Source organism: Rhagoletis zephyria, unplaced genomic scaffold (assembly GCF_001687245.7).
Source record: "Rhagoletis zephyria isolate East Lansing unplaced genomic scaffold, Rhagoletis_zephyria_1.1 Rzeph_scaffold_02119, whole genome shotgun sequence".
Classification (NCBI taxonomy): Eukaryota; Metazoa; Arthropoda; class Insecta; order Diptera; family Tephritidae; genus Rhagoletis; species Rhagoletis zephyria.
In genome coordinates this window covers 43,029-52,307 of record NW_016159203.1, presented here as the reverse complement: position 1 = coordinate 52,307, position 9,279 = coordinate 43,029, and positions in this window count along the sequence as shown.

The window sequence follows — 9,279 nt, the reverse complement described above, 5'->3', positions numbered from 1 at the left end:
GGGAAGTTTTATGCACAGTATAGACAGTAACCACCTTTTTGGGTTGTTGTTGTAGTAGTCGTTGTTGTTGTAGTTATATTCACTCCTGAGGAAGGCANCCACAGTATAGACAGTAACCAACCTTTTTGGGTTGTTGTTGTAGTAGTCGTTGTTGTTGTAGTTATATTCACTCCTGAGGAAGGCACGGGGTTATGTGCTGCTATTTAATGGCCTTCCTCAGACTTTTTCTTAGATTTCAGGGTTATGTGCTGCATTATTATTAATAAATAAATTTAAGAATTTGACAAATCGTGATTTTATTAGGTGCGTTCGTTTAAAATCTCCAACAGAAACCAACCAACTGCCAAATTCCGGCGAAATGTCATCTGTTCGCTCACAAGAGAGAAATATCCAAAATAGTACGCGAACAGAAAGTTTGCAGAAACTTGCAAGTTAGACGAACAGCTGATATAATTTTTGTTTACATTCAAAAGTGTAAAATTTAAAACGTACGAAAAGTCGTCGCAAAGTGTTATACTGACACAGTTTATTGATTAAACAAATAACTACTTATTTCTTACAAGTTTAATTAGTCGCATTTTGTAATTTTTAACTTCCAAACCATCAAATTCAATTTTGTGATTTGCGTAAATGCCAACCAGCTGTTTTTGATCAGCTGTTTTCCTGTTGGCAAATTGCTGTTGGCAAAAATTTTTCCAACAGAAACTAACAGCTTCCCCTCAAAATGAAATGTCACTTTGCTCTCTCAATTTCCCCTACTTTGCAAGTTTTTTGCGTACGCGAACGCAAAAACCTGTAAGTTTTGGTTAAACTTGAACAATTAACAGCTACGCGAACGAACCTATTAAAAGAAATTATGAATGGTGTTGAAAAACCAAACAAACGCTCGTGCGAAAGCTCTATTTTTGTGTGTTGTTAAAATTTATACATGGGCGTATTGATGGTAATACAAGCAAGTATTCTTTTGTGGATTTTATGTTACTTGAGAATTTAGACAACGTGCGAGCTGCCAGGTTCTGTTATCAATATAATTAACACAAGCTTTTCCGCGTGGTTGCCTTTCAATAAATAGAATAAACAAATATTCGCAAATAAATTGGATTTATTTTATAACTGACAACTAACGTACGCTTTTTGTTCTTTTCTCCATTTTGATTTTGACTCTTTATTACCGCCAACAACTTTATGTGTATACATATTTACAAGCTGTCAAAATTTTGCGTAGTCCCACGAGCTATGTAAAAACTGTAAAATAGGCATTCGTATTCACAAGGAGAAGGAGAAATCACAAAATTTTTGTTTGGTATTTCCAAATTTTCTCTTTTTTATCAGTTGGCAAAAGCCCTCAGTGGCAGCGCTCCGAGCGTTGAGATTGTAATTACATGTCAATTAGTAGAAAAGTTCCATGTTGAAAAAACTTTTTTATTACGGCGAGAAAATTTTACATTTCTGCTGTGCCACATTTGTAACGTTATACTGCTGGAAATTTTTGACAGTTTCTCTGGTGCAAAATAAGTTGAGCAATTAAAATCAGAAGTTATACAAAAAAGACTTGTCTTTACTGACTTTTATTCTTCTAGAACTAAAAGCCATGCAATTATTAGACGCCTTAGTAATAAAATTAGAACAAAAAACTCTTCAAAACCGTCAGGCCAGGTTGAAAATTTTCATTCACCTCATAGTTAACAAAAATTTACAATCCGTAGTACTTTTCTATCAATTCGCAAATGCCGTTTGCACAAAAAAGGTTATGAAATGCGTTTTATTTAAATCGTTTAGTCAGTTATGTATACCATTTTATGTGGAATTATTCAATAATTTAGTTTTACACTATACTTTTTGAAACTATTTGGAGTTAATTATTTTTTGTTTCTTCAAACAACAACGACTACTACAACAACAACCCAAAAAGGTTGGTTACTGTCTATACTGTGGTTAACAGACACAAATCGTTCGCCTGGGCAAAAGATTGTCGTAAGCGCCATTTGGACGATTTTTAGTTCTAGATGCAGTTATATATTTGAAATAAAGTCTTTCGATTGGTGTTATCAGTTTTTATATATCTCCTTCAGTTTGTGAGATCATTGACTACAACTTTTCCGATAATTTAGTTAGTGATGCAGTCATATTAAACTAATCTGCTTGCAGAGGAGCCCTCGCCTAGGCACGTCAGCAGGCATCTCTACGAACTGACGGACGAAGTCCAGAGGTTCATTAAGCAGCCCTGAACGGCATTCACAGGGAGTCAGTCTCGAGTTATGTAGATTTCAGACCTGTGAATGCCGTTCTAGGCACACAACCACCGGACATTTAGGAGACGGAGCTTCTTCTGCCTCGGGAGACAAGAACCACAATAGCCCAACTTCGCTCTGGCTACTGCAGCACGTTAACCTCATACCTGAGCAGACTAAACGCGGATGTGGTAAATGTGTGTCACGACTCGAAACATCTCTTCGCATGCCCGGAAAACCCGACAACCCTAACGGCTTTATCCCTGTGCACCGACCCAATGGAGGCTGCACGCTTCTTAGGCTGCCGTTAGTGGAACTTGACGACAACGACTGAGATATCAACCGATCTGGGCGGGGTTGTTGTAGCCACTACAACAACAACAACAACGCATAACGGCGACTCGCATCAGATCACCTATGCGTAGTCATCTCGATCAACAAGCCGACTTTGCTCCCGCGGGCCACCAAACCTATATCCACTTAAACAAAGCTGATTGGCACGGCTTCGCGGAAGTTACTGAGAGTCAGTGTCGCCGCTCTTCCCACACCCACAAACGTATATGCTGGCGAACGCCAAACTAGTTACTGTCGCAGCGGCTCGCTTCATTCCATCCGGACGCATCGCGGAAACTTTCCTTCAGAAGCGGCTGTTCTCGCAAATAAGCGTGACCTCCTACGTCAGGTCGAACCTGGGGATCCCCGCTTAAGGGGTCTTAAAGTGGATAATTGGTAAACCAACATAAGCGGAAAAAGTTGAAGCATTTTAAGACCTGTCAATTTCATCTTTGGTGTGAGTAAGTGTCCGAAGAAAAATCGCGACCTATTTTAGCCGGCGATTCACACTGCATAAGGCCAAGCGTCAAGTGATCACAAGACTGCACAAACTGCCCAAATATAGAGCACCAGGGAAGGCGATAGGCCGACGGGAGTAGCATATCTCACTAAGGTCCACAATTTGTCAATGGCCCCTCTCATCATTCCCCATTTCCCTGATATCATACGCTGACTCGTAAATATTGGCGTCCGGAAATAAAATTGATGACGTCTGCTCGAAAATAAACAGCTACCTCTCTGAACTCTCTCTCTTTTTCACTATACGAAGCCTGACGCTCTCCCCGAAGAAATTAACGGCGATCGTCTTCATCACCTGGACGACATTCACCCATCCTGACGGTGAACAACCCGAAAATTTTAGAGATTGCCTTTAACAGCCTCTTTTCCTTCGCCACGAACCATTGAAAAAATACAGAACCTGGGGCCGCCGGTTCTTAACTATGCTACGCCTGTTTTGTCCTCGGAGACTAGTTAGACGCAGTGGATGAAGCTGTAAACTTGTCAAAACATCGCATTCCGGACAGCGACAGGATGCCTTCCGTAAGGGTGCATACCAAAATGCAATCGCAGCAGAAATACATTTTTCTGGTCCGAGGTTGGACCCAATAGCAGCCCGGAGTAAAAGGGAACGGGCGTTCCTCGTCAAAATAACAGCCCGTTGGTCAGGAAAACCTTAGTACTCCGGTAACAGACGCTTATTACACACTAAGTTAACTATAGCTGCCCGAAAAGGAAGCTATGCCATGCAATGCAACAGTTAAAGAGGTTCGTTGCGTTGCGAAATTCGACCGAGGGCTTTTTATAGGTCAACCGCATCAGGGATGGCCTTGCCATGGTGACAGAATCCGAGTCCATGGTATGAACAGGATTGTCATGGCTAACGCTTTCATTCAGCCCTATTCTGCATTTCGATTACGTTCCCGCATTCCGCTCCGCTGGAATCGAACTTAGGTATTCTGCGTTACGATCGAAACGAAAGAAGAAGAGGAAGAGAGAAAACATCTTTCGAAATCAGCTGTTTGCCTAGGAATGTGTGAAATCGAAACAAAACAAAGAAATATTTGCCACCAAACTATAGCAGCATATGAAGTTAAAGTTTGTAAATACATTCCTTTTGCGACTTCGAGTGTGAGTGGAGGTGCTAAGCGCAAGTGGCCTAATTGTACTTTCTTTTGGCGCATAACTTACAAGTTTTTCAATCAAGTGGTTTTATTTTAATTATTTAATTTTGCTTGTCTGTGCAAGTGAAGTTATTTGCTACACAAAGTGTGATTTTTTAAGCAAGGTGAAGCTACTTTTGAAGGTTTCGACACCTAAAGTGGCGTACAGCATAATTTAATTTTGAAGTTCGAAGTAAAGTCACCACTTTACAAGGATAAACCCAGGTGAGTGATTCTGCTTCTTTTGCTAGTGGAAAAATTGACTTTTTGTGAGTGGTAGATCGGTAAATTTTTTGGGTAGGCTGTCGCCTACGGCAGCAAGAAAACCCAAAGCCGGCATGGCGTCTTCGACATCAATGTCGAGGGCGTCGTCGGCCGAGGATTTTGACTCGCTAGTGAACTCCATCCTTGCAAGAGGCAAGAGGTTCAAGAGAGATAGGGAACAAAGCTTATCAGGTCACTTAGAGGCCAAGATTTGGACAAAATTTTAGTTGACTGTACTTCCAGTGAGGTTGGGTTTGCTGGTGATGAAAATAGCGACTCTCATGAACGAAAGACACAAGATCACGTAAGAACAAGAGAGTGAAAAAAGTCGATTTTTTTAGCGGGTTCTACGCAATCTTGTTTCACTGGAAAACGAGCGAAAAGTAAACAAAGCAAAGAAAACAACGAAAACCAAAATTAGCCAAAATTATTGTCAGCCACTTTAAACGCACAATTTAGGTAAAATGATGCCACAAAATTCTTTAAAATGTGTTGTCATGTTGAATTAACTCTTCTTTACTTGAATAAAAGTGTAAAATAGTGGTGCTTGTGATGTAAACAAACGCTCAGCTGACGAACCCGCTTTCGGAAACTTTTTTCTCAAAACCAGTTACAAATACAACGTCGCGTTCTTACGTGATCTTGTGTCTTTCGTTCATGGGCGACTCTTCTATGTGTGTTGAAAATAACGGAACTGCAACGGTTGGTGAGGCGTCTTTTGTGGCGTCGGATAACGGACAAGACAGTTTTGCAAATGCAAGTGTAAATGAGCGAGACAACACTACAAACGCAATGAATGAAAACGGACTAGACGATATTACAAAGAAAATAAGTGAAAACGGACAAAACAAAAATACAGTGGGTGACATGGTATTATATCCAGACAATTTCGCAGGTGCCTATTTTGTTTTGGTTGATTCATCTATGTGTAAGATGTGTAAGGAAAAAATCAGGAATGGTTTGACTCTGCATAGCAGAATCAAACATCTGAAAATTAAAGACATTGACTTAATACGGGCTGTTGGCAAAACACTTTATAAAGTGGTTTTTCTTAAATATGCTTCGGCTAACAATTTTGTCTTGAATGACAAAGTCAAGAGTATTGGCCTGCGTCTCTTTGTGCCTAGGTCGGCTATAGAAACTTATGGGGTAGTTAGGGGCATCCCCACCTCATATAGCGATTCTGAAATTAAAAACAATGCGATCTCCTCTGTGCCTATAAATACGGTGTGGCGTTTTAAGCGTAGGGATGGTGAAAACGGTTTCTCTCCTACAACTACAATTAAGATTGGGTTCATTGGTAAAGACATTCCAAATTCCATAGTACTTGATTACACCAAGCTGAAGGTTGATTTTTTTATACCACCACTTCGCCAATGTTTAAATTGTGGCAGACTCGGCCATACTCAATTGCCATGTAAATCAAAGAAAAGGTGTATCAAATGTGGAGGTGCTGAATGTGACAGTCAAACGTGTATCAAAAAGTGCATTTTATGCGGGAGTGCTGATCATGTATCGGGTGAGAAAGATAAGTGTAGGCAGTGGGAAAAAGAGAATGAGATTAACTACATCAAAGCCGTCAAAAAGATATCCAGGCGAGAGACTATTCAAAATTACTTTCCGGACAGTGAAAACCGATTCCAAGCGCTTGCAGTAGACGAAGAAGTGTTTCCACCGATTTCTGGTGAAAACACTAATCTGAGGAGTAGAGATGTTACTGTTAACAAAAGGCTTACTAAACATAGATATAGTTATGTGCTCAAACTACCGCCAGCTGGCCAACCAGGTCGTAAAAGTCCAAAGGTGTCCCCGAGAGTAGGCAGAGAAAGGGAACAAATTCAACCATTCTTTGAAAAGCCTGAGTACTTGAAGGGAAAGGTTACGCAAATGGAAAAACTCATTTCGCAGCTTTTTCAAATTCTACAGCAAGTTAGTAATAGTGAGCCGCTGGGGAGTGTGTTTGAAAAAATTCAACAGCGATTTAGCGTTTACCAACTGCAATCTTGGGTTTGATTGGAGGGTTGATCCTGTGAGGATTGGTGGGAGTCATCACTTACCGATCCTTATTGACTCGGTGTCCGTATCAATTAATGCTAGTAAATTTTGTTCGAAGAATAAACTTTTAAAAAATCTAAAAGAAATAGATTTTGATCCTAATGTTGATGAAATTCATAATAAATTCGGTGAAGAAATGGAGGCGGTTACTTATGTTCTAGGTGGGAAAAAACTCCAAAAAGCTGGTGGAATGATTCCCTGACACGTGCTTATCGTTTTCTAAGAATAGCTTTCAAAAAGTGCAAGGAAGTTCCCTCTCCTCATAACTCAGATGAGTGAAGAGTCATAAGGAATTCATCTTGAACTGTATTACTCATCGCTTAAAGTCAGTGAAATTATAAACGTTGTTTGAGCACTCCACAACATTTGTATTTACTACAGAGTGGAAGATTTGGACGCAAATTAATCCCATTTTGAAAGCCGTCAGGAGGAGGGGAAGAACAAAGCTTATTTCCATAGCAAATCGAATTCGAGACAACATACGCTCCTCTATTTAAAAAGTTAGTAAAAACGAGTGCAATAATAAAAGCATCTTTTTTATGTAACTTCACATTTTATATATGTATGCATCTATGTGCATACATCTATTAATTTTATATAAAAAGAATAAATTGTATTCAGTGCATTTCACAGTCTTATTTATAGATAATGTAAACAAAAACGCCTGGACTTCCACTTTGAAAACGTCGCGCAATATCCCTTTTGGTTGCCATTATTTGAGCCAATTTTCGTATTGCCCGCTCGCGAAAACACAGAAATCGAGAAAATTCATTTATGATGACTTTTACAATCATGCACAGTATATTTTACTTAAATTTCTTATAAAATTGTATTGTTTAAATCCACGAAAATAACAATTGAAACATTCTCCGCCAACAAATTTGCAACTTAGAAAAACGGAACTACGATCGAAATGTAGAATAGGTATAATCGTAAATTTCGAAGATTGATCGAAAGGAAACGGAACGCAGAATACCAAAGTTGCCAAACGGAGAAAATTTCGATTCTTTCGATCGAGATTTCGATCTTTGCCACAGTGAAGGGAAAGAATTCTCTTCCATGCAGATATTTTTTTGAATGAATGTAAACGTATCCATTTTCTACATCTAGGGGATAATGAAGGTGCACAGTGGCGGCTTCAAAACTGCAGTAATTTGCCCAGTGGACATTTTTTTCGGTATCTGCATCAAGACTCCGTCCGGACTTTGGATAATTTTGCGTTCCCCGACAGGTGCCTGTATTTCTGAATTGATTGAGCACCGTTGTTTGGGAGCCGAGTTTACGTGCTTTACAAAGGAAAAAAGACCGACAAACTTCCAAGAATCTGATGACATAAGTAATTCCATTAGTTACACTGAGTGTAACTTGTAACGGACGGGACGCGTGGATAAGTTTCATACGTAGATTGAAAAAGAACGCTTGATCTAGTATGTATGTCGAAATTGTCCTTCGTGATATTATTTGAAATTGGATGCATCCAGTCTTGTAATTCATTTATAATGGCTATATTTCAGGTTAACGGAGAAATTGTCGTCTTATTTATACTTTCTTCTATTTATGGCCCAGAGGATAGCTTGCAGTTCAGGATGAGGCTGTTTCAATGACAAGCGCTTTATTATGAGTTCCGTTTCTAATGCTCAGCTTAATCAATCTCTCTAGGGTCTTTAACGGAAATTTATGAGACACTGATTCGTCTGAAATGCCTAGGGGCATAAGGGAAGTCCTTGTTGTTGTTGTTGTAGCAGCATACAAATTCCCCAGAGTTTTTGGGGGATGTAGCTGGAGTGAGTCCTTGGCCAAATATAAATCTGGGTCGTTCCGGTTACATAGACCCGACTGTCGTGGGAACGAAGGGAAGTCTTGTCTACCCCTGGGGCTGGATTGTTAGGAAATTGAAGGTCTGTTTATGTAGTTGTAACAGCATACAAATACCGAAAAAGAGGTTTTGGGGAATGATGTTGGAGTGACGGTCCTTGTACATATGTATATGACTTTGAGCCGTTCCGGTTACATAGACTTGACGTATAGACGCTGACCATACGGAGCGAAAATTGAGCGTCCCGCTGGTATCGGCGTTAAAATTGCATTTCCTTATTTGAACAGTGGGTTTAAAAATAGGTCCTCAACGTCACTCAATATAACCGTATAAGTCTTGCTGGCTTTATAGAGTCAAAAGAGGCTCTTAAGCTGACGAAAAGATGTGTCGATTTGCTTTCCTCAGGTCTGCTTGAGGATTTGATGAAAGCCACACTGTTAAAGCCCAATCAGTTGGTTCTTGAAGCGCTTCAGTCTCTTACATAATGTCGTTGAAAGGGCCTTTTCGTTTGCCCTCGGAGATTGACGCAAATTTCATGATCTCTCTTGTTGTGGATTGGGTGAAGTACACTGAGATCCCAATCTTCATACATGTATTTGTAAAAGCTCAAACAGACGGCAGCGTTAATCCGGATTAACTCGGACTTAATCCGGACTAGCTGCAGTTAATCCGGATTAAGTCTGAGTTAATCCGGATTAACGCTGCCGTCTGTTTGAGCTTTAAGTCCAGCTCTGCGCTACCGTTTAAAAAATTTCCCATGGTTTTTTAAATTTGAAAAATAAAACAGCATTGTCTTTTCGTTTTACATAAACTTTAATGTAATTAGTATCATAACCTATTAATATATGTATTTATGTATAAGTATACGTTATTACGTAGGTATATGTATGTATATATAGTATGTATTTATATTTTTATA